This window comes from Culex quinquefasciatus, chromosome 2 (genome assembly GCF_015732765.1).
Source record: "Culex quinquefasciatus strain JHB chromosome 2, VPISU_Cqui_1.0_pri_paternal, whole genome shotgun sequence".
In the NCBI taxonomy this organism is placed as follows: Eukaryota; Metazoa; Arthropoda; class Insecta; order Diptera; family Culicidae; genus Culex; species Culex quinquefasciatus.
The window spans coordinates 118,372,940-118,397,798 of record NC_051862.1 but is presented as its reverse complement, the minus strand read 5'-3'; the positions used below and the strand labels follow the sequence as shown (position 1 = coordinate 118,397,798).

Genomic DNA, 24,859 nt, shown 5'->3' with positions numbered 1-24,859 from the left:
CTGAAGATACTTTTGCTTGTTGCTGCTGCCGGTGAACACGCGGTAAGCGAAAGCGTTTTGTTTAATTTCGTTTCTTCGGCCAATCATCGCCACTTCGCCTTGCCACTCGGCGTGGCGTGGCTGAAGATGCAAAAATTACGCAAAACAAAGCTTATGCAACGGCTGATGGCAGCGCCACTGCCGATCCAGCCGAAAGGTGGCGGTTGGATCAATGGCAATGTGGCGGATGATAATTTGCTGAATGCGTTTGTGCAGCAGCCAGATGTTCGATTTGCAGCTTTGAGAGATGCCATTTTGGGTAAAAATATTCATTGCTTGAACCAATTTTATTATTTAACTATTGAACTTTCCATAAATGCATAAGCAAATTTTCAGAATTTTTAAACTATCCACACCCAAAGTTAAAGAACGAGGGGATAGTCCTCACGAAAAGAAACGTGAGGAAAGTGCTATATTGCGAGAGTATAGTCCTCTCGCGTGTTCATTCGTTCATAGGGACGTGGCGTTACATCGTGCTGCCACCTGTTTTTTTTTAAGCGCAAGAGTGTAAAAGTGCTGAGTCATCGTCTAAAAATAGACGGCGTCCTATCTCGCCCAGCAAAATGAAGTCGATAAAGTAGTCGGTTTTGATGAGAAAAAGTGGAAAACGTGGTCTAAAAATAGCGACGCCATCCCCCTATTGGAACAGTTCATCCTATGAGTGGCTTATATGGACAAACGACCGCCACTTAATCACCGAACCATGGTAGCCCATACGGCAAAGGCACGGTTCAATATGCCGAAGGTCTTGGGTTCGAGTCTCGGTACCGGTACTTTTTTTTATAGATGAACTTTTTTGGAAAATGAACCATGAGTAAAGTACTCTCGGTAATTTCGGGATTTATCCTCTCCGTCCGCACACAGTACCATTTTACTACCGAATCGTGCTCTTTATCCTTTCGTATGCCGATGCCCAGTTCTGGGTGCAGAATATAGTACTAGTAAAATAATTTAAAAATACTTAAAAGATAACATACGGGCAGTGCGTGGCTGAATGGTTACGCCGATCGCTTTGTAAGCTAAGTTGAGCAACTCTCTAAGAAATCGGCCGATTTCGACCATTTTTATTTTTTGTATTTTTTGATTTGACTTAAACTTTGTGGGGGCCTTCCCTATGACCAAAAAAGCTATTTTGCGTCATTGGTTCATCCATACAAGTCTCCATACAATTTTGGCTGCTGTCCATATACAAATGGTATGTAAATATTCAAACAGCTGTAACTTTTGAGTGAATTTTCTGATCAATTTGGTGTCTTCGGCAAAGTTGTAGGTATTGTTGAGGACTTTTGAGAAAAAATAGGTACACGGAAAAAAAATTGCAGATTTTTTTATCAACTATTTTTTCACTAAAACTCAATTTTAAGGGCCAAACATTGAATATTACGCCCATTTAAAATGCTAGTCTTGATTTAAAAAAATCAAAATATTTTTTGCGAAAAGATCGGAAAATTTCACGATTTTTTCATGTATTAAAATTGAAAATCGGACAATTATTTGCTGTCATTAGAAAATGGTTGGTTGTTTTGGTGAGATTAAGAAAACTTCAATTTTCGTGTTCTTAAAGGGGCTCTATCTCAGCAACCCGAGGTCCAATCTTCAATGTCTCTTAGACAATTTTATAGCAAATTTTCTGAAATTTTCAAAAATATTTTTAAAAATTGAAAAACTGCAAATATTTCGCTAAAATCAAACTGTCGGTGGCTATATCTTGAAAACGGAGCCCTTTATCAAAAAATCTGTAAAGTACTTTTCGATTGCAAATTCAATTTTGCATTAAAAAATAATGTAAAATTTGTTTTTGCATGAAACTTCGATTTTTTCCAAAAATCAACTCGGCGGCAGATTTTTTGACCATGTTTCTCTATGGCTCAAAAGTTGCGGATTTTTGTCCCCTTAAACATATCAAAAATTTCGAAAATCAAAAAAATACGTATTTTGGGAAATTGAGTTTTAGCGAAAAAAAATGATTAAAAAATCTGCAATTTTTTTCCGTTAACCTATTTTTTCTCAAAAGTCCTCAACAATACCTACAACTCTGCCGAAGACACCAAATTGATCAGAAAATTCACTCAAAAGTTACAGCTGTTTGAATATTTACATACCATTTTTGTATGGACAGCAGCCAAAAAATTGTATGGAGACTTGTATGGATGAGCCAATCACACAAAATAGTTTATTTGGTCATAGGGAAGGCCTCCACAAAGTTTGAGCCAAATAAAAAAATACAAGTAAAATCCTTTTCCGGTTTTGGTAGAGAACTGCTAAGTTGTAAGTTGTTGTTAGGCCGTTATGTCATTCCAGGTGTGGGACTCGTCTCACACCAAACCAAGCCTGCTCCTGTGGAATCGCTGGCGGCGGTTGGACTCGCAATCCAAAGGTCGTCAATTCGAACCCTGGGGTGGATGGTTCCTTGGAGTAGAAAGAGGTTTAGGAGCTCTCCCCATTTAAGCCTTTGGTCTCCTAGGTTCGAGCAGAAACTTGCAATAGAGACTAGAAAAGTTTAAGTGGATGGTTAGTTTTGATTTTTGTTTGGTATATAATACTTATAATAAGGTGATAATAACTCAAAAATTACTATGAGTTAGTTCAAAATATACTGATAAAAATCTGAATTCGTTTTTTTCATTGAATTCTTAAATAGTAGTTTATGCAACAAATTGCAAAAAGAGGATTTTTTCAGCACGAGTCGTACATTTATCCAACGAGGTTCACCGAGTTGGATAAATACGAAGAGTGCTGAAAAAATCAAGTTTTGCAACGAGTTCCATACAACATTTTTTGCAATTCCGAAAAACACCCATTGAGTGAAATTTTATGTCAAATTTTCATGTATTTTGTCAATAAATCGTTTGAATCAAAAAAATGTTGAAAAGTGTTACTTTTCGAAACAAGTGCTGAAAAGTTCAACTTTTCAGTACCCATTTAAGTGCTGAAAAGTAAAACTTTTCAGCATTTATTTTGAAAAGTGTTGCTATTCGATTCTGTTATTTTTGGTACAGAAAAGTAGGCTATTTCGTCGTTCCAGAATGACAGGAAAAGTAAGTAGTTTCTCGACGGAATTGCAAAAAGGTATTTTTCATTAAATCTTCAAGTAACTTAGTGGAAGCCAATCTATACAAACTTATTTGTTTTTATTTTAATCTGCTCCCCCAAAACATGTATGCAAAAAAGCTTGAAATTTTTGTTCCTCTTTTTTGCCATACTTGGCTGCTTTTTCAACTGCGTAGATACTGTCACATCCGAGACCGGTTACGGCAGAACTCGTCTGTTAATCACCTGAGCAAGCAAACAGCTGTTTAATCTTGTATGATGAGGGTTTATAACGCAGCAGCTATTTATAGTTGGAAAAACTCCCCTTCTGGATCGTTTGCACTTTGGTGCTGAAATTTTATTCCGGGGAATTCAAAAGGCAAAGTTTTGTTTAAAGATATTTAAATTAAGAAGTTAATTTTGACAAATTGCGTCGAAACTTAAATTAAATCAGCGTAAACCTTTTCTAGCTATGGCTTGGAGAAATCGATTAAGTTATATTGCACCACCCCACTTTTTCGGGGGGCTCGTCACGGCAAGCCAATACCATTCAGCAATGCCACAAAGCCCATTCATGAATCATCAGCCGATGGTGGTGGTGGCGGTCCATTAATGATTGAGTTTTGCGCTACATCTCTCAACAGCCAGGCCAGCCTGGCGCGGTACTCAATTTTGCACTGTGTGTAAAGTGGTTTGTTATGTAGCCCAAATGACTGACTGGCTGACGAAACGAAACAATTGCGAATTTATAGTCGTCGCCGCCGCCGCCAGCGGGTAAGGCTCAATTGTTTTACTGAACTGAAGCCGCCCGAAGCTTGGATGTTGTTATTCGTGAATGCTGGATTGTGTTTGATTAGTTCATTTGTCGAGCGGTACAATTGGTTGCTATCTGGGTTAAATGTGAACGTGATTTAGACGGTTTCTATCCCCGCGAGAGGCGGTTCTTATGAATAACTTACATTTCCATACTGCTTTGCATCGCAGATAATGAGTTACAAATTGATTCAAGATATCGATCAAAATATTCATTCTGGCAAAAACAAGATTTAGTCCAAGTTGATTTCTAAAAATATTTTTACACATTATTAATAGCTGTTTGAAAAAAAAAAAATACCAATATTATAAAATGCTCTGGTCATTTTCATACAAACATCTTAGTATTTACAACCCTCCCCCGCCAATGCACAGTAGTCAAGATTGCAAAATTAAGTAGAAAATGGATTTTCCCAAAAATGGTGAATTTGCTGAGGCAACTTTTGGTTTGGTTGAAAATCAGGGTGGTTCACGATTAGGGAATCTAACTTTACAGGAATATTTTTGGGAATTTTCGTCTTCTAGAAAGTTGACGGGCTTGCCAATCCAAGCAACTTTGTCCAAGACACCAAAATTTTTTTTCGTCGTCTCGTATCATCTGAGCGAACCTTCAAAAATCAGTTTTCCAGAGTAACAATTCAGGGTTAAGTTTTAGAGAAAAGTGATGTTTAAGCAGTTTTAGAGCTCTAAAAAACAAACATTTTTATTTTTCAACATGCCATTTTGGACCTGAGGGTTTGAAGTTACCGCCATTTTAAGGTTGAAAAGATGCAAATTTAAAACCCAAATATCTCAAAAAGGCGCTAGCCTTATTTTAAACGACAGGTTGCATTCGAAAAAGGATATCTATCTCTACAAACGCTGAAAAAACTCCAGGGACGTTATTCTTTAAACAAAAGAGATATCTTTATTTGAAAATGTCTAATCTTTCAAGGCACAGTCTCGGACGTGAGCTCGTACGAACAAGACGTATTTCCATCGACGCTCTCGAGAATAAGTCCGGTGACGAACAATAGTCCTCCGCGGCTATTGTTTCGTACGCGTTTTTCTGTGTTATCTAAAAGCGGAATCTTCCCCGGAAGAGTAAAAATGGCGAATAGTGTACGAAAGAACACTGCGAAGTTGGTCTTCGGACCAGGAATCAAGGTACCGTCGTACCTGGACGTGCTGAAGTTCTTGATGGACACCCTGAAGCTGTCAGCAGCGAATATCCACAGCATTTACAAGGACGAGAATGGCGGCCAGTTTTACGTCAAGCTGATTGACGAGGAGACTTTCTCCGCGTTCATCGCCGAATCGGACGAGCACTACCAGTTCAAGTTCGAGGACGGAACAACGGCAAGGGTGGCGGTAGAGCAGGCATCACGCGTCTTCCGGTACGTCCGGATCTTCAATCTGCCACCGGAGATTGACGACGCCACGATCCAGTATGTGCTGGGTCAGTACGGGACCATACGGCAGCACGTGCGCGAACGTTTTCCCAACGAGCTGAAGGTCAACATTTTCACCGGTGTACGAGGGGTGCACATGGAGGTGGCGAAGGAAATTCCTGCACACCTTTACATAGGACATTTCCGAGCCCGCATCTTCTATGATGGGCTCAAAAACAAGTGCTTTTTCTGCAAGGCAGAAGGGCACGTCAAGCAGAATTGCCCCAAAATGGCGGCGATCTCAACAGGCAGCGGTAGTGGAAGCGGCAGCAGCGGAGGCAGCGGCAGCTCGGCGCCGTCCCTTGGTAGGCCTGCAAAACCGATCATCGATTTCGGCCAGCCGATCGCTCCAGCGATGACGTTGCTTAACCAGAAAAAGAACGACGACACACCAAACTCGATCACCACGACATCAACGCAAGCAGTACCTAGCGCCTCCACCACTACAACGGTAGCGGTACCGAGCGCTTCCACGACAACATCACCAAGCGTCTCCACACCAGCACCAATATCATCGACAACGGTAGCACCATCTGCAAGCACCACAACAACCAAGCAAACAGTGGACACTAACACCAACGACGGCGTGCTGGACGCTTTGCGGCCGGCCGGCGTGAGCGAAGAACACATCGACAATGCAGACACCGACGCGATGGACGCCGAGATCAGCGAACTCGATCGCCAGACGTTGCTGAAGCGAACGAAGAGTTCCTCTCCGGTCTCTTCTGAGGGTGATGCGGGTAAGCTGGGTGGGAAGGGAAAGGGGGGGTAAGGGAAAGGGTGGGCCAACTGGAGAGGGGGATGGGTTCATTCCGGTTCCAAATGGTAAACGCAACAAGAAGAAGAAGACAACCTAAATCATCCATCGTTCCATCGTTTTATCGTACCATCAATAACTAAAAAAAAACATCTTAATAATGGCCACAACAACATTCTCTAGAAAACTAGCCACAATTAACATCAACGCTATTAGCACTAACATCAAGCTAGGTTTGTTGAAGGACTTCGTGTGGAATAATGATCTTGATATTGTTTTTCTTCAGGAAGTATCGTTTGAAAACTTTAAATTTCTTGCTTCCCATTTTGCTTTTGTTAATATCAGTGTCGACAACAAAGGAACTGCTGTGTTGATTAGAAAAAATATCAAGTTTGATAACATGTTAATGAACCCAAATGGTCGAATTCTGTCAGTTACAATCGATAAAGTTCACTTTATCAACGTTTATGGTCATTCTGGATCACAATACCGACACCAACGTGACGTTCTGTTTTCAAATGATATCATCCCACACCTATCTGCTGCCCATCCCAACGTAATTCTAGGCGATTTTAATTGTATTCTTTTAAATTCGGATTCAAACGGAACCGTGAAAAATTTATGCCAAGGACTGAAAGACCTAACATCTAATCTTGATTTAATCGATATCGGAAATTCAATTCACCGTAATACGATTTATACATTTTTCAGAGGAGATTCTGCATCCAGGATTGATAGAATTTATGGACCAAAAGATTTTTTGGAAAAAGTTTTAAGTTTCGACACATTAACAACTGCCTTCTCTGATCACCGTGCAATAGTTTTGAAATTTAATGTTGACTCAAATTTTAACGTCACTTCCACTGGTAGAAAATAAATCCCTCTTTTTTGCATGATGAGGATATCAAACGTGAATTTGTTTTAGAAATTCAAAACATCAGACAAAGATTTGCATATAACAATAATTTTTGTCGATGGTGGATTGAACATTTTAAATCAAAAGCAAAATCATTTTTTAAAACAAGATCTTTTGAATTGAATCAATATATAACATCTAGTAAAAGCTTCCTTTACGGTTGGCTTAGAGAAATATCATGCAAACAAAGCAACAATGAAAATGTTGAGAAGGAACTATCTTTTGTAAAATCCAAATTAATGAATATTGAACAAAATCGACTTTCAAATTTTAAATTAAAAATCCAACCAGAAAATATAATTGAAGAAGAGAAACTAAGTACATTTCAAATGTCTAAATACGCTGCAAAAAACTCTAATATGAAACTTTTAATTAATGGTAACCTTACTTCTGAGAAAACTAAACTTCAATTAGCTTTAGAAAATCATTTTAGCTTATTATTCGAAGGCGATAAAACTTTTTATCCAGGTGTAAATAATATTTTTGATCACGTGAAAAACCGTTTAACTCTTGAACAAAGCAATAATTTAATAAAACCAATTGATCTCAACGAACTACAAGAGGCACTACAACAAGCTTCTAAAAAGAAAAGTCCAGGACCAGATGGACTGACATACGAGTTTTACTGTACTTTCTTTGACGAAATAAAAAATGACCTTTTGAAACTTTTTAATCTATTTTTGATGGGTGAAATTCCTAATACTGCTTTCGTTGAAGGGATAGTAACATTAATTCCTAAAAAAGAACAATCCTTCGAAATTTCTGACAAACGACCGATTAGCATGTTAAACTGTGATTACAAACTTTTTTGCTAAAATCATTATGAATCGATTACAACCCCTTATGGATTATTTAATTGGACCAGGTCAAGCTGCAGGTATTTCAGAAAAATCTTGTATCACAAATCTAAAACTGCTTAGAAATCTTATTATCAAAGCAAAAAGATCTAAATCACTAAAAGTACTTGTTGCAAGTTTCGATTTAGAAAAGGCTTTCGATAGGGTTGATCATCATTTTCTTTGGCTAACCTTGGAAAAATTTGGTTTCCCAATTCAATTTGTTAACTTAATTCGTAATCTGTATAAAAATGCTTCCTCTAAGATACTATTTAACGGTTTTCTCACTAATAACATTTTCATAAAATCATCTGTTCGCCAAGGGTGCCCTTTGAGCATGGCTTTATTCATCATTTACATAGAACCACTTATTCGCATGCTTTACGATGACGTTAGAGGTTGTCTAATAGATAATAGCTTTTTGAAAGTTATTGCCTATGCAGAAGACATTAATGTCGTTATTCGCAATAATCACGAATTTGATAAGACCTTGGAGCTCATCAACTATTTCAGCATTTTTGCTAAAATTAGGTTGAATGTTGAAAAGTCTCAATACATGAGACTAAACAATTGCCTCTCGGGTCCACATGTTCTCAAAGAGGTCTCATCGCTCAGAATACTAGGAATAGATTTATCTGAAAATTTTAACACTATCATTGAAAACAATTACTCTAGAATTATACTTAACATTAAGTTTTTAATTTCGATTCATCATAAAAGAAAACTAAACATTTACCAAAAATCATGGATTTTAAATCAAATTATTTTATCTAAATTATGGTACATAGCACAAGTTTTCCTCCTAATAATTCAAATATCGCTGAAATCAGAACGATCTGCAGAAATTTTATTTTTAAAGGTGTTGGATTATACAAAGTTAAATTTGATCAGTTGTACTTAGACGTTGATCAAGGAGGACTATCTCTCGTTGATGTTGAAAGTAAATGTAAAGCACTATTTGTAAAAAACATATTATTTCCTAGTCAAAACGGTATCAAAGATTCATTCATGTTATCACAGCAAACTAACAACACGCTTAGTCGGAACTCACGTGAGTGGCTAAGTTTAGCAGAAGAAATATCAAACGATACTGATTTAAACACAAGCAAAAAAATCTACCGTTTGTTGATTAGTAAGCAAAATATTAAAATCAAAATAGCAACCGAATTCCCTGAATTGCCCTGGCAAATTTATTGGCAGAATATACAATCGAATTTCATTTCCTCTGAAGAAAAACATTCGCTATTCATCATGCTCAATGATCTTATTCCAACAAAAGCAAAACTTTTTCGCCATACGGTTAGGGATACTAATACAAATTTGTGTGAATATTGTAATAAGTTAGATACATCAAAGCATCGTATAAAGTTATGTAGCTGCAGTAGATTAGTTTGGAATAGCGTAAAAACAACTATAATTAGAAAACTAGGCTTAGACATTGTAGACCCTGAGGAGTTGCTAGGGAAAACGTTTAAAAATGAAAAAGAAAAATTAGGTTTGTGGTTAGTAGTTGAAGCAATTGCCTACAATTTGAAAAACTTTGGAAATGGTACAGTAGCAGATTTTGAATGTAAAGTTAGGGAGAAACGATGGAACAACAAGAAATTTTACGACAGAGTTTTTGGAAACTGGATTTGTTATATTTGAAGACTACCTATAAATAAACAGCCTTTAAACCGGAAAAAAAAAAAAAAAAAAAAAGGGAAAAGTGTATGGGACCACCCTAAAGAAATTCGCAAATTGTCCAACTATATGTTTTTCCATGTAATATTGCCCGCTTCGTCCGATTCTGCCATTAGAATTATGCCAAAGTGTCAAAAAATCGATTTTTGGACATATTTTAGGTTTACATGATCATGTTACTTTGCTTTTTAGGCTTTAAATTGCAGGTGTTCATGTAGAATATATACTAACATCTCCCTAAATTACATCGAATTTAGCAAATTACAAGTTAAAATACAGGTTGAAATGTACACGAAAATGGACAAAACAATGTTTTCATTAAATAACGATAACGATAACTTTTAAACAACTGTGCAAATGATGAGCGAAATTGGTTGAGATTAATTCATTGTTACCCGTTAAGGAAAAACGTATTTTTCAAACAATAAGACTTTTTTTTTAATTTTGTAACATCTTTTCAGGATCGAGATGTACAGCTTTGGTATGTTCTACAACGTTGATCATTAAATATACAATAAGAATCTCACTTTTGGAATTATTTGGATGGAAGTATTGTACCCTGCATACAGAACCGTATGAAATTTGAGGTTTTCATATTTTTTAAGATTTTTTCCATACAAACTTTACCTTTGAATATAATTTGATAAATGTTGACTGATTTTGCTTATATTTGACCCAGAGTCCTAAAATAGCTCTAGAAACAATATTTCACTTGTGGAGCGTAAAATTGTCTGCTCTACAACTTTGTAGAACATTGTTACACTTTGTCAAAAAACCTTGCAAAAACAATTAAAAAAAATTATAATGGAAAAAAATGTTCCTAGTAAAAAATACCCCTCTAGCTTATTGCATATTCGAAAGTAAATTAAATTTCCTATAAAATAGCTTGTGCCAAAAGAATAGTAGTAGTTTAATAAGGCAGTTGCAAATATGTTTCAAAGGTTATGTAGCCCCTCCCTTCAAAGTCAGTTCGTAAAATCAGGGGGCAAAACGAATATGTTTTCGAAAAACTTCAAAATTTAAATGGAAATAGAAGTTTAATCAACTGAAATCCATTTGATATGCATTTTCCTACGTTTATAGTCATATCGAACTGTTGTGTGCTATCTTGTGACTACGACCATTTAGTACTTTTTGAGAAAATCGATTTTTAAAGTTTGTTGGTAAATAATTTCAAAACTATGAATGATAGAGCCAAACTTTTTGAAGCAATCGGTTTGTATACTATCGCTTAACAAACGCTCCAAGTTTCAACTAATTTGGTTACATCAGTTTAAGATACAGTTAATTATGTAAACAAAAATCTGAAAAGCACGTGTCACAAGTGTGTTTCGAAAGTAAAGTTGTATCACGTGTTACAAGTGTCCCATACAATCTAAAAAAGGCTTAAATCCATAGTTTAACCAATTTAATCAGTAAATTTTTAAAAACAAAAGATTGCATTGCCTTTAGAAATTGTGTATCAACATAAATTTGTGAAAAACAAGAAAAGAAATCCACATTTTCCAACAACACTTGTGACACGTCAACAAGTGTACACGATCATTTTGATGATAAATTGGTCTATGTCACAAGTGTGTATTGCGATATCCGGGAAACGGAAGCGAGTTCCCAAAGTCGGGTCAAAGCATCTTGTAGTGTTTGTCAAGTATAGCAAAACGTCATCATTAACTCATTTTCGACCAAAATGGTCTATGTCACAAGATAGCACACAGCAGACGATATAAATCATGTTTGAGCTCCTTCAAAAATATATTGAATTTCTAAAATTTCAATGTGTTTTAAGTTCCGCATTTTTTTTTGTATAAATAAAACCCGTCGATACATAGATATTTTGAAAACTAATGATTGCAAATTATCTGGACTGGTGTAAACTACATTTCAAAACACTTTTTTTTTATTTTTTGCCCCCTCCCTTTCTTTTAACTATACACAATAAAAAAAATTTAAATTTGGAAGCTGTAATTTTGGAAGGTTGAATATTACCTCTTTTATGATGTAATTTTACCTCAATTTAGACTGAAAAAGTGACGTTACACCAGAAAAGTGGCAAAATTACACATTTCCAAATTACACCTTTTTTCTGACATAAAAGATGTAATATTACCCAGATTTTTTGTTCTGTGTATGGTCAGAGTCGAGGAACATAAACTTCAATAATATTTGAAATAATTTGCAATCGAGAAGTACTTTTAAGATTTTTTGAAAAAGTGCACCGTTTCTAAGATATAGCCACTTAAAGTTTACAGTAAAAAATTGTGTAAATTTGTAAAGTGCAGTGATTGAAGGATGAATATTACCTTTTGTTGATGTAATTTTACCACAATTTAGACTGTTAAAGTGACATAACACTAGAGAAGTGTTAAAATTACACATTTTTATGACATAAAAGACCCCCTTCCCCGATGTAATATTACCATGATTTTTATTTACTGTACTAACACTCATGTTCAAATCTCGGCTCGGACCAACACAACTGGTGATCTTTTCTCTTCTGGAATCGATTGCTTAGTAAAGGGAAGGTAGTGTATCGTCACAAACTGGACCTTATCACGACACCTAAGGGAGGCGACCTATGGAATGTTAAAATTAACCTTAACATGTTAACATTAAGTTGAGAATGAATCCGCATTGTAAATGCCGGCCCCAATACTCTTTAAGGGTGTTCCCCTCAGGAACTAGGAAAGATTTACTTTAAAACTCATGTAGATGTATTCAAATCTTGCTGAAAAAAAAACTGCATATTTTTCTACCAGAGTTACGACAAAAATTGACTAGTATGTCACCAAGCGCTCCATCAACACCCAGCATCCATTCAACAGATCTTCCAGATTCCAGCGTGCGCGCGCGTTAGATCTCTACAGCAAAACATCAGCCAACCGGCTCGTGGCGTTCATCAGCGTCGTCGCAGTCGACGCCGACAAAACAGCTGACGGATTCAATCATCACATCGTGCAAGTCATTACGGGTTGATGTTGATGATGGTGATGGCGATGATGATGATGACGGCAATGTTTGTTATAGCTGAGGATATACTCAGTTGCGGAAAAAGACAAAGATTTCTTTAAGTTTTGACAAGGAAAATTAAAAATATTTTCAGCAAATTTTCAAAACTATTTTTGCAAGATTTGAAAGTAGAACAAGAGTGCTTGCTTGTCTGCTGTCTATTAAAAAAAACTCAATAAATCAAGTCACGCAACTGAGTGTATAGAAAAGGTAAGCAAAACGTAAAGGCAAAAGCACCGGAGAAGCCGACCCACTAAACTATCGCGATCTTTGCGAGTTGATCTTTTGACTTGCCTTTGTCACTCAGTTCTCGCGTTCAGTTGGCTGTGGAAGTGGCGGCGTCTTGGTCTTGGTGAGAGAGCACTTTTTTGGTCACTCTTTTGTGCGGACTGCATGCAGCGAAGAAAATCGTCGTTTTTACGCAGCTTGCACTTCCCACGCTGTTGGTTGGTGTTGTTAGCTACGATAGCGTGTTTGAGTCGTTTCACCGCGTTGATGGTTGGTCGCATTTCATGGAGTAAAAATCATGGGCGATTTGAGGGAAAAAATGACAATTTTGGGGGGCCTTCTACCATACCCTTAAGTACAGTGGTCAATGTGATTTGATTGGAAAGCCGATAAAACAATTTTATTCCCAAAAAAATATTGTTCGTTTCAAGATCAAATCACATCTTGAAGAAAAAAACATACCCCGAAGCATTTCAGCACTTTCCCAAGTCGTTTTGTTATGGCAGAACAGCACATCAAAATACACACACAGAAAACGAAAACAGAAACGATGTCGAATGATGCCCCGGAGGCCCGTTTAAAGGTCCGCAAAGCTGGAGTTGTGCTGTGATGATGTGCCTTGTTTTCAGCGGTTTGGTACCAGTCATTGCATTGGTGAACAACTACAACCGACCGACGACTTGGGGTCAAATCGTGTACCAATGTTCATCTGATAAAGCGGAGTTTTGGACACGATTGGTTTTGCGAATGTCTTTATGTAGCGAAGCGAATTCTTGTGAGGTTTAGTTATTTTTTTGATTGAGATTTTTTGCCTCCAACATTAATTATAAATTTCATATTTTAGATCAATCAAAATTAGAAAATCCATAATTTTTCGTTTTTTTAGAATTGCAAAATCTATTTTATAGGACTCGTTGCAAAATTAGAGTTTTCCAACTTGGCTGAGCCAATGTGCACAGTAAAAAATCACTAGCAAGTTAAAAAAAATCAACAGCGGAAAATTATCTGCTACAATTTTTAAATAAAATCAATCTTAATTGAGGATATATTACACATTATCTTCCCATATTACGTCTTCCAGCTTAACATAGTTTTTTTAGTGTATGTTTAAACTAACGGCTCATTCAGAAAAAATATTCTGAAGAAGTTACATAAACTTTTATTATTCATTTATTCCAATTACACATTTTAATTAAAAGTTGTTCTGCAACTCTGATTGGCGTTGACAGTAAAGCAAGTGAAGCAAACAATTTAATATCAGAAAAAATATCAAAAAATATGTTTTTTGATATTCTAAGACGTTTTCAAATAACGCTGAAGCAAACGGATTCACAAAAACAAAAAAAAACAATTTTATTTTGAAAGGCTGATGGTTGAATTTCACCTATTTTTTATTTTTACTATGAATTTTTCATGTGCGTAGCATTCAGTTATGGTACCGCATAATTTGGTTTTTAAATGTGAGAAACTTGTTATGGATTTTAATTCATAGGACAGAGTGCTACGCAAAATCAAACTTTTTTCAGTAAAATCGCTGTATCTCGTTAATAGTTCATTTTAGTTCGAGTTGAGGTTTACATTGATTTTTATGCAAAATTGTCCGGGGAACACGATGGTGACAAAATAAAAAAAATATAAGGAATTGGTCAAAACTGAATTTTAGTAATACTTAAAACGTTAAAATATAATGTTAGGGGGCATTTAAGGGCTCACATTTTATTATTATCGAATTCTTTGGACAATTTTCTATAAAATGCATTCCGTAGAAAGTCTTTTGATCAAATAGTTGAAAAGTTAAGATAAAAAGAAAAAAAAAGTTTTTTAGAAAATCCTCAAAAAAGAGGGCGGTGCCAAAAGTAGAGGAATGGTCCAATCAGCATCAAACTTGGAGTTTCTGTTAACCATCGATAGATGAACGTTCCCTCCAAGTTTGGTCCAAATCGGTGAAGGTCGAGTCCAAAAGTGTACCCAGTTGACCTGGAATGACCCACTTATATTTCAAACAACGATGCTAGATTATTCTATGGGATATGTGTATTTTGCGGAAAATCTGTAATCTGTTTTTTATATGTATCATATGGAGCCGTAGAAGAAACTTTTGAAATTTTAAAAGCAGATGTAAGCTTTCCAATCATGTTAAAACATGCATATTAGAGTGCCCAGAAAAAATGACCTGACGGAAGTAGCGTACCGTGCAGACCAAATCGTAAGAAAATTGAATTTTCCATACATTTTCTCGATTTTTCCCAGACAAACTTCACCTTCGAGTATTAATGAGTAAATGTTGACCGATTTTGCTTATAGGTGTCAGATTTAAAATTTTACTGGGGGTTCCTTAGTCGACATAAATAGACCCGTTTTTTTTGTTTGGCCGTAAGGGTGACCTACACCGTGCTTGAGTGGTCCCAAAAACGGCTATTTTCGTCAATTTTCGCAAAAACCACATTTTTCAAAAAGACATAAATACTGTGTTGACTGCATACGATGTATGGGGAATCTACAGCTAAATCGGTGAAGATCCAATCATATTCACAGTGGCGAGATAGCCAAGAGGGTTGGGGCGTGGACTTGGTAATCTGAATAAGTCTCTCGCCGGATTGATGTTATTTTTGGGGAGAGCAGACCTGATTTTTTTCTTCGGTACACGCTTTTTGTGTACACCTTTTCTCATACAATATTACATGTTTTTGCTCACAAAGGTGATATGCATGCTTTTGTATGCGATTTTACCATCAAATTTTGTGCTGTGTATGTAAAATTTTGAGATTTTTTTAAAAAAAACGTAGTTTTGTGTTTCAAACATTTGTATGATTACATTCAGACTATATGAAAAATTTCCTATCACTTGATATCCATATTGCAATTACTAAAATTTCGGGTATTTTTTTCGAGAAACACTGCACATTCAAAATACAGGAGGAAATACGTATTTCTGAGAATTTTTTATGTAACTTTGATTGCAATGGATAGCTGACTTCACCCTGATTCCAGTAAGCAAAACAATGTAAATGCGCCAATGTAAAAGTGTACACAGAAAAAAATCAATTCTCGAAACCGTGAAGTCAGTTCACGATTATGAGAACCACGAAGAAATATATTCAGTAGGGTGGGTACGTTTTTCAAAAAGTTCTCGGATCAAGTTTTAGTATGGTTCCCCTTGTAGGGCATGCCCATAGGGACTTTCATGCCAAATATCAGCTCATTTGGTTATAAACTGGCTGCGCGCATCAGGGTTAAAGTTTACATGGGAATTACTATGGGAAATTGGAACTTTTTGTTCAAACGCTCCTACAGGTCTGAGAAAATCACGCGCCAGCTTCTGGTATGGTTAGGCCTATGGGGAATGGTCTGGAGAACACTTTTCCCGAAGAAAGCATATGGATTCGTTGTCCCTAGACCTGGCGCATCGGCAAACAATCCGATGTTTCCAGAATCAATGATTTCACCTCAAAAAGCATCAAATTTTCCTTAGCATGCTATGAAAGCTTGATGAACACCGCGACGCCATACGTCAGACAGCTACCACGTGGGTGAGAAACGGCTGGAATATTTAATTGCAATCCTTCTTTTAACTAGAAAATGATCATTTCGAGTAATCCTGATATTATTTAGTCGAATTCAAAATCTTTGCATAGCAAATTTGTATTTTTTTGCAAATATTTCAACCACGTGGTAGCTGTCTGACATATGGCGTCGCGGTGTTCATCAAGCTTTCATAGCATGCTAAGGAAAATTTGATGCTTTTTGAGGGAAAACCGTTGATTCCGGAGACATCGGACTGTTTGCCGATGCGCCAGATTTAGGGACAACGAATCCATATGCTCTCTTCGGGAAAAGTGTTCTCCAGACCATTCCCCATAGGCCTGACCATACCAGAAATTGGCGCGTGATTTTCCCAGACCTATAGGAGCGTTTGAACAAAAAGTTCCAATTTCCCATAGTAATTCCCATGTAAACTTTAACCCTGATGCGCGCAGCCAGTTTACAACCAAATGAGCTGATATTTGGCATGAAAGTCCCTATGGGCATGCCCTACAAGGGGAACCATACTAAAACTTGATCCGAGAACTTTTTGAAAAACGTACCCACCCTAATATTCACGTTTATGGTGCAAATGCACCATACTCATGAATAAATTCCTTCGTGTATCTCACATTCGTGAACATAATTCACGATTACGGGAATTGATTTTTTTCTGTGTAAACAAAGAGTCTAACCTGTTCACGCCCATAAGTTTTGTGCTTCAGTTGAGTACGCCATATGCGGTGTTAATACGATGCATGACTGTAAGTACTCTAAAGCTCAAGAAAAAGCTTTGTAAATATTATATTATAAAACAATTTAAATAAATGAAATAAAAGGAACAAACGAGAAATAATTAAAAAGTCGTTAAAAAATGTTTTTGTTCTAACACTTATAGAAAAGTAAAATAAGAGTCAATAAGTATGTAAAATAACATGGAAATAAAATGAAACTAAAAATCTTTTAGGTGTGCTTAAAAAAACTATTATACTCTATCAAATGATTTTGTCAATACAACAAAAAAGGCGAAATAAGCATATGATTGGGCATTGCATCAGTTTTTTTTGTCTCAGGTCAAAAATAAAGCCACAGCAACACCACCAGACAAAAAAAAACTCTCCTTCATTCACAAAAATTATCATAGAGGCAATTAAATCGATTTCACTTACTTCTAAAATCGGCAGCCGCGCACCAACCTTGCTCGCGCGCAGAAGAAAGCAGGAAGCAAAACCGCGGTGTCGTCGTCGTCGTCGTCGTTGGCGTCAACCACAAGCGTCCGAGAAAGGTGATCCGCCAAAATCCGGGGCCGTAGCTAATCGAAAATCCGGAGCAACTTTAGCAGCAGCAGTTCCACCTACACACACTCACTATTATCTCTTCGACGTTTTTTTTTATTATTTTCCCCTGGCAGTTTGCTCCCAAGACTGCAATATCTAAAGTTTCACTTGTTTGAGGAAAAGCTGGCTCAAAGCATGGTCAAGACTGGTTGGTGGGAGTGGTCCTCCACCGGGAGATAATCGTAAGCGCCAGCAAAATCGCTTTTGCGCCAAACGCAAACACACGCAAACACACGCACACACACTTCCTACGCCAGCAGGTCTGATGTCACGCAAGCGACTCCAGATATGACTGTCGAGTCGCCACACCACTGCTGGTCACTGTTGACACGTTCAATTTCTGGCGCTTTTTTTTTTTGTTTGCTTTTCCTCGTTTTGCTTCTTTTTGAACGATTTTTCACACTTCGATGGCGATAATGATAATTATTTGCATTTATTTTTCCGCGAGATTATTTATTCCGTTTCTTCTGCCAGATTGAGTCAGATGACACTTTTTCCCCCTCTCAATCTTCTTCTGGTGTTGACTTTGACACCCACTCACTTACTGCTGGCACTGTAGGGCTCACTTCCGGACCAGTTGCTTCGTTTGATCTCTATACCCTGGACATGACCAGTATGGTGGGATGAGCGAAGAGATGGATTCTGGGTCACTTTTCACCTTCAAATTCGGTTCAGTTTCTCCGGATGTTTTCACCGCGAACAGAAGCTAGCACTTTTAATAACGTTTTATGCGATTATTCCCGATAATTATTCACACCGCAGTATTCGCAAAAGAGAGGGAAAACTTGCCGTTTTTCTTCCACTAAAGTGTGGTGATTATGTGATGAGTTGCGTAAAATTTGCCGCTGCGTTTCTTCCTCAAACTACCTTCCACGTGGACTTAACTAGGGCAGAGCGCGCCAAAAAGGCTGTTTGCGTACAATATTGATGATAATGATTTTATAATTAGTTTATGAATGTTCCAGCTTTTCCCACGTGGCCGTGCCTGATGATTTCACAATTTTCGCGCGTGTGTCAGCTGATCGATTTTCACTTTGATGGATGATGAGGAGCCTCACCGTTCGTTCGTTCGTTCGTCACGCTGTCGACCTGCAAAAATGTGAACCATTAGAACGTGACATTCACTTCCACGGGGCTGCTAAAATAATAACACGCGCCTTCGAATGGTGGTGATGGTCTCAACGGTGCAATGAAGCAGAAAGGTTAACGACTTCGCGGTCAAACCTTTTAAGAACCGGCCACACTTCCAATTAGACGGAAAAGCTCCTGCTCAAGACTCTCAACGCGGAAGGAATCCACTTGAAAGAGGGACCAAGGACGAGTGGGATGCTGGGGCTGCTGAAGGCCACACAGCACCAGTTGTCGAAATTGTCAGCACCCAGCCTGGTCTGGTCTGGTCTAGGCACTGGCCTGGCAGTAGTGTCGGTGAAATTTGAGCAGCCAATATCGGCACACATGCGTATTGTGTGTTGGAGGAGCAGCTGGATGCCGTTGGGATGCTAGGGGTTGAAATTGAGGGTGGTGAGGGCTATGAGATAAATTCCTCGTTTTTCTCAAATAGTTTCAAACTATTTTCAGTTGTTTTGGCGTGTGAATAAACATTTGATGAACATTCTTATCGAAATCACCAGTTCTCATAAAATTACCAAAATATTTATCAACAAACTTCTTGAATAATTTCATTTCATAAAATTCATAATAAAATAGATTTATAAGTTTTATATAAATTTTGATCAAAAGATGAAGTCCAATTTGTTGTCAATGCATAAAAAATTCAATTTTCATTTCTACAGAGCCTTTCCATTTAGGTATAATATATTTTCTTTAAAGTACTGAAATTGTATTGATTTTATAATTTTTCTTAGAAAAAGTCGGAAATAACATTTAAAAATGGCTGTACAGTATGTAAAAAAAGTATTTACACCCCTTGGGCACTATGCACATTTTGTGATGAAACATGTACACAAGTTATATTACAAATACTAATACAAAAACCAAAAAAGGTGCAAAAAAAGTTTGTACACCTTTCAAAACATTAACATAAATAATGTTATTTTTTGACAAATCACCATGAATCCAGTCTCCCAACTCCAAATAGGCATGCTTGACTGATTTAAAAAATAATTTGGATTGAATATAAAGATTACTAATTACTTAGTATAAAAGTTTATATAACTCTGGAAATTCTATGTAAAACTCATCTAAACTTAATTTTGCTAATTTTCAATTTAACTAAATGTCAATTTATTACCAAAGAATTGCTAAATAAACATTTTTGAGTGGATATAACACCGTTTGGGGGTCTTTGTATCGATAGAATAGATTTTTCGTTGGAATTTCGTACCAACCCGGAATTACGTCGTCAGGAAATCCGCCGGCATCCGAACAGGTCCACAATTCACTAGTGAACCTATGTGGCATCGGAAAGAACATAAAATTTCCGATCTTTTGATACCCATACATCTAGGTTTTATATAAAACCCACGTTTTTAAATAACTAGGCAAAAACGTTGTCGAGCAATCTGCCAAAAATGTATGGACTTTCGTTATTTTTGTTCTCGTGGATCAAACTTACTTTTTGCACAGGTAAATTTTTTTTGCTTTAAAATAATGAACATCAATTTTTGGGCGCGCAAAAATTTGCGACCTTTTTCTTTAAAAAACATGTTTTGGAACAAGAAAAATTAGTTTCCCCGTATATATCAATGAAATATACAGTTTTTTAGTTGATAACAGATGTGTTTACGTATATTCAACAATTTTTATTGATTTTTGACAGACTTTCTTGCCTAATAGTCCAAATTACTCTCTTTTTATAAATTTACAGTTTTCTCATAGAAAAATCAAACAAATTTAGGAAAGTTGTACACCAAATTGTTGGAAATAATTTTTCTCATCCGAATCCTGCATAAGTTTTGTAAAAATGTTGATTATGGAGGAAAAAACACATTTTTTCAAAAAAATCATAGGTTTAAAATATTTGTTCATAGGTGGCAACACGTGTCTTTTAGCTTTGCTGCAAATCCTCTATTAAAAATGCATTTTTTGATGTTTTTGGACTCATCTATCTACACAATAATGAAGATTATGGCAAAAACTATATACCTCAACACTAACAATAACAATAAATGCTTTTTATATTGTCCAAAAATCATAATGAAAGTTCAATTAATATTAGATTAAAACACAACATTTTACAGTTTTGCAAATAACTTAAGCTGTTTTTGTACCACGATGCTCACATTTTTCCAGCATGGTTTAGCAGTATTAAGCCTCCAATTTCTATGATTTTTCCCCCGGAAAATTCTTCCATATACCGAGAAAAGCAGGGGGTGCATATTACCCCCTCTCCCCCTACTTTGTTCCAGTACTTTGAAATCCAGTTTTTTTGCGAAAACTTAACACGTAGCCGGCTGGCAAACATTCAGATTTCAACCAATTCTTACAGTTCAAGAAGCAAAAGATTTGTTTTTCAATTTGTGAAAATGTGTAAAAAAGCAAACGTTTTATGAAATCTAGCTAGCCAAAACTGAAGCGATTGTGTTGGTGTGCCTTTTAAAAGTCCAGTTTTGTTGTTGTCTCGTCCCGCTTCATTTTCATTTCAGGGGATGCACAGGTACATTATTGATCATACTACATGACATTTCTTTGTAGAAAAATCAATTATCTTTCGAAATATGTGAAAACATTGGGGGGTTTCTTCTTTTATTTTGCCACTAGAGTCAAAACGCTGAAAATAACTTGTTTTTTTTTAAGGTGCCGAAGAATCGGTCATTTCAGGCTGCAAATTATTGACTTTTTCGAATGTTCTGCTGAGAAGTTGGATGAGAATTATCCATAGCAAGAACTAATTTGATCTCAGTGTTAAGGTATTTTTCTCAATTTTGGTATTTGCTAACTAATTCCAGCTGTCAAAATTCTTAAGCGCCTTTATCAAATGTTGCTCCAGAAAAAAAAACCCAAATATGTATTTCGAATTGAGTTGAATAGGAACTGTTATTTCAATATTTATACGATTTTCAAAAATATAATTTCGTTTAAATGTTTATTGGAATGAAAGTTCTTAGAGAAAGTTTCCCAAAACCCTATCAAATTTTACTATTCTTATTTTGCTTACAGGTTTTGATTCGGGGAACAATAACTTTGTAGAACTTCGCAAATCGCTAGGTTTTGATCTCGAAAAGATACAGGATGTTTTTTTAGTTTATGTTTCTCCCAAAATTTAAAAAAAATGCTCGTAAAATTAACCTTTTCGATTCCTTGCGCTTTGCGATGTTGCACAAAGTTTTTCACCGGATCAAAACCTATTAGATATCTATATGGTGTGAAAATTGCATCGGGTATAGGAAAACTTTCTAGAAAAACTAAATTAATCCACCTATGTGGTTGATGCCTTCCTCACTTTTTACCAAAATGGGTATATGAGTGGTTTCATCATTTTTTTTAGATCCAGAAAAAAAGAACACAATGTATAACTTATGTGGTCATAACTCGAGACAGGGTTGCCAGATCTTCAATGTTTTGGACTCATTGGAAAGGCCTTTCAATTACCTAACCAACGATGGGTCGGATGATGGATCCGGACATAGTTTACATACATTTAAGTGAGATCCGGCTTAAAAAAGGTACATAAATATCACTTAAGTGGTCATAACTCGAGACAGGGTTGCCAGATCTTCAATGTCTTAGACTCATTGGAAAGGCCTTTCAATTACCTAATCAACGATGGGTCGGATGATGGATCCAGACATAGTTTACATACATTTAAGTGAGATCCGGCTTCAAAAAAGTACATAAATATCACTTAAGTGCTCATAACTCGAGACAGGGTTGCCAGATCTTCAATGTTTTGGACTCATTGGAAAGGCCTTTCAATTACCTTACCAACGATGGGTCGGATGATGGATTCGAACATAGTTAACATACTTTTAAGTAAGATCCGGGTATTTGTGAAAACACATTTTTATACATAACTTTTGAACTACTTATCGAAACTTCAAACAATTCAATAGCGATGTATGGGACCCTAAACCAAGTCGAATGCAACTGGTTCGATCAAAATCGGTTCAGCCAGTGCTGAGAAAACTCAGTGAGAATTTTGGTCACATACATACATACACACACATACACACACACATACACACACACATACACACACACACAGACATTTGTTCAGTTTTCGATTCTGAGTAGATATGTATACATGAAGGTGGGTCTAGGAGCTTTTAATAGAAAGTTCATTTTTAGAGCAGGATTATAGCCTTACCTCAGTGAGGAAGGCAAAAGAGTTAAAAGGTAATAAAGAAAATTAAATTGATTAAAATTACATTCTAACTTCAGGACAAAACAGAACCTACCAAACCTTCACAAAATGAGCTAAAATTTTCAGGCTAGCGCTTAAAAATTCCGGTAGATACGGTTGTAGGAGAGATATTAAAAAAATATTTTATCTAATATATGGTTTCCCGGTGATTGATTAAATCTGTTTAGTTTTTAAGAGATTTTAAATCTGGCACTTTATTTTATTTACGAAACGAAAAAGGAAAAAAAGCTAATTGACATCAACGATGAGGCAAATCAATCTAAATACTGAATAGTTTTGGATGTGCCAAGACAAAAATTAACAATATCACGTTTCAATAGAAAACTTTTCTTAATATACAATGAAAAATTTTCTGATCGAAATAAACTTTAATATATACTGAACTCTATATTTTATTATCTATCAGTACAGTTTGAAGTTCTAATGACATAAATTCTCCAAATTTATCAAGCATTCTAAATTTAGACTAAATCGCAACCGTATTGTATCGTCCTACCAGGTTTCATCGCCAAAACACGCCTCGGTACAGCCAAATACCGTCACATCCCCAGCCAACATCCACACAGTAACGCCAAAAAGCTGACACAGAGCGTTTTTCACAGCAGCAGTTGTGCCCTCTCTCAATTTCCCTCAAAATCATGTCTACGTTGCATCCTGGGGACAGGCCCCGTCTGGAAGCGCAATTGCGGAAGTCGTGTCCTTTTTTTTCGGGGATTTGACCCCAAACCTTGGGCTGATGAGGAAGCACACCCTTAAAATTACTGCTACTTATTGGTGTGTGTTGGTACGCAGCATCCCACTTCCCCACACCACCCCTCCTCTGCTGGACCATGCTGTCAAATGCAGCAGACACTGTCCGGAAAACGCGTGTTTTTATCTTTTTCAAGAGACATAATCTCCCAGTCGTCGTCGCATACAAGTTCAATGGTGCGTTTCTTTGAGCAGAACCGCAAGTCACAAGTCGTTTTGGGAATGTGTACACACAAAAGTTTTGTGTCGTAAATAACTGCGGAGATTATGTCAAATGTACATTAAAATAAGCAAGAATGGAATCACATGAAAACAAGATACCAGTTGGAGTCACATACACACAAAAATGGATTTTCCTCTCCTGCTCTGCTCTCGAGTGTACACACAAACACAAATTGTCGTCTTCTCTCAAGGAAAACCCGTATCACACTTCCTCCGAGTTTCTTCAGGAGATCCACCACTCTCCGAACTGCGGAACACAAAATCGCTTAAATGGTCCCCTTTGACCTCCGGGGTCCAGTGTCCGGAGTCCAGGGCAAGTCTTCCTACTTAAACGCAAAACACCAACAAACAGGGTTTTACACCATTCACCAAAATACACACACTTACTTAGACATACACCCAAAAACCGCTTAGGGAAAAACTCAAATCTGCTCTCCCAATTCAACAGAAGAACAGAACAGACAATATTCACACACACTCGCACTCACGCACGCACGCACGTGAGAAAGAGAGAAAGAGAGACAAACACCACCACGGCACGTGTTTCTTCTTTTGCTTCCGAAAATCCGAACCGTCGCGACTCACGTTCCAAACTGGACTGGCGGTGTGCGAATTGACTCGCCAGCCCCCACGGACGCGGAATCTGTCTCGGAGAGGTCTGCGGTCGTATTGAGTCTCTTTTCGTGTCGCGGGGAGCCGGGCACTCATTCTCTCGATGAGTTTGAAAGCGCAATTTAGGAAGTTTGAATTTGGAAAAAAACTAGTAATTTTAATACATTTATTTTAATTTGTATTATTTTGTAGTGGTTATGTTCATTTTGCCACAACGGTAATTGTTTATGTTTTTATAATGCTGTGGTCATACACCTTGCCTAGGGCGTATCTTAGACCTTACCTTTACAAAATGACAAAGTGTGGAGAATTTCCCATAACACCTTTAAAAAGTGAGGATCTGTTACAATTAGCG

At 36.8% G+C, this 24,859-nt stretch overlaps 1 protein-coding gene across 5 annotated transcripts in view; it reads right to left on the bottom strand.

Annotated features, from left to right (window-relative positions):
- The window catches only part of LOC6032431 (uncharacterized protein PB18E9.04c), a 265,877-nt gene extending 241,373 nt beyond the window's left edge, over positions 1-24,504 (bottom strand). For 3 of the 5 annotated variants that reach the window (XM_038250172.1, XM_038250176.1, XM_038250175.1), the window contains exons 1-2: positions 24,009-24,504; positions 17,430-18,686 (exon numbers count right to left, since the gene is read on the bottom strand). The gene's annotated coding sequence lies outside the window, so the exon portion shown is untranslated. Of the gene's footprint in view, positions 1-17,429; positions 18,687-23,991 lie in introns of all 5 variants that reach the window. The other 2 variants (XM_038250173.1, XM_038250174.1) reach the window with 2 other exon arrangements.
- Positions 24,505-24,859: the final 355 nt, after the last annotated feature.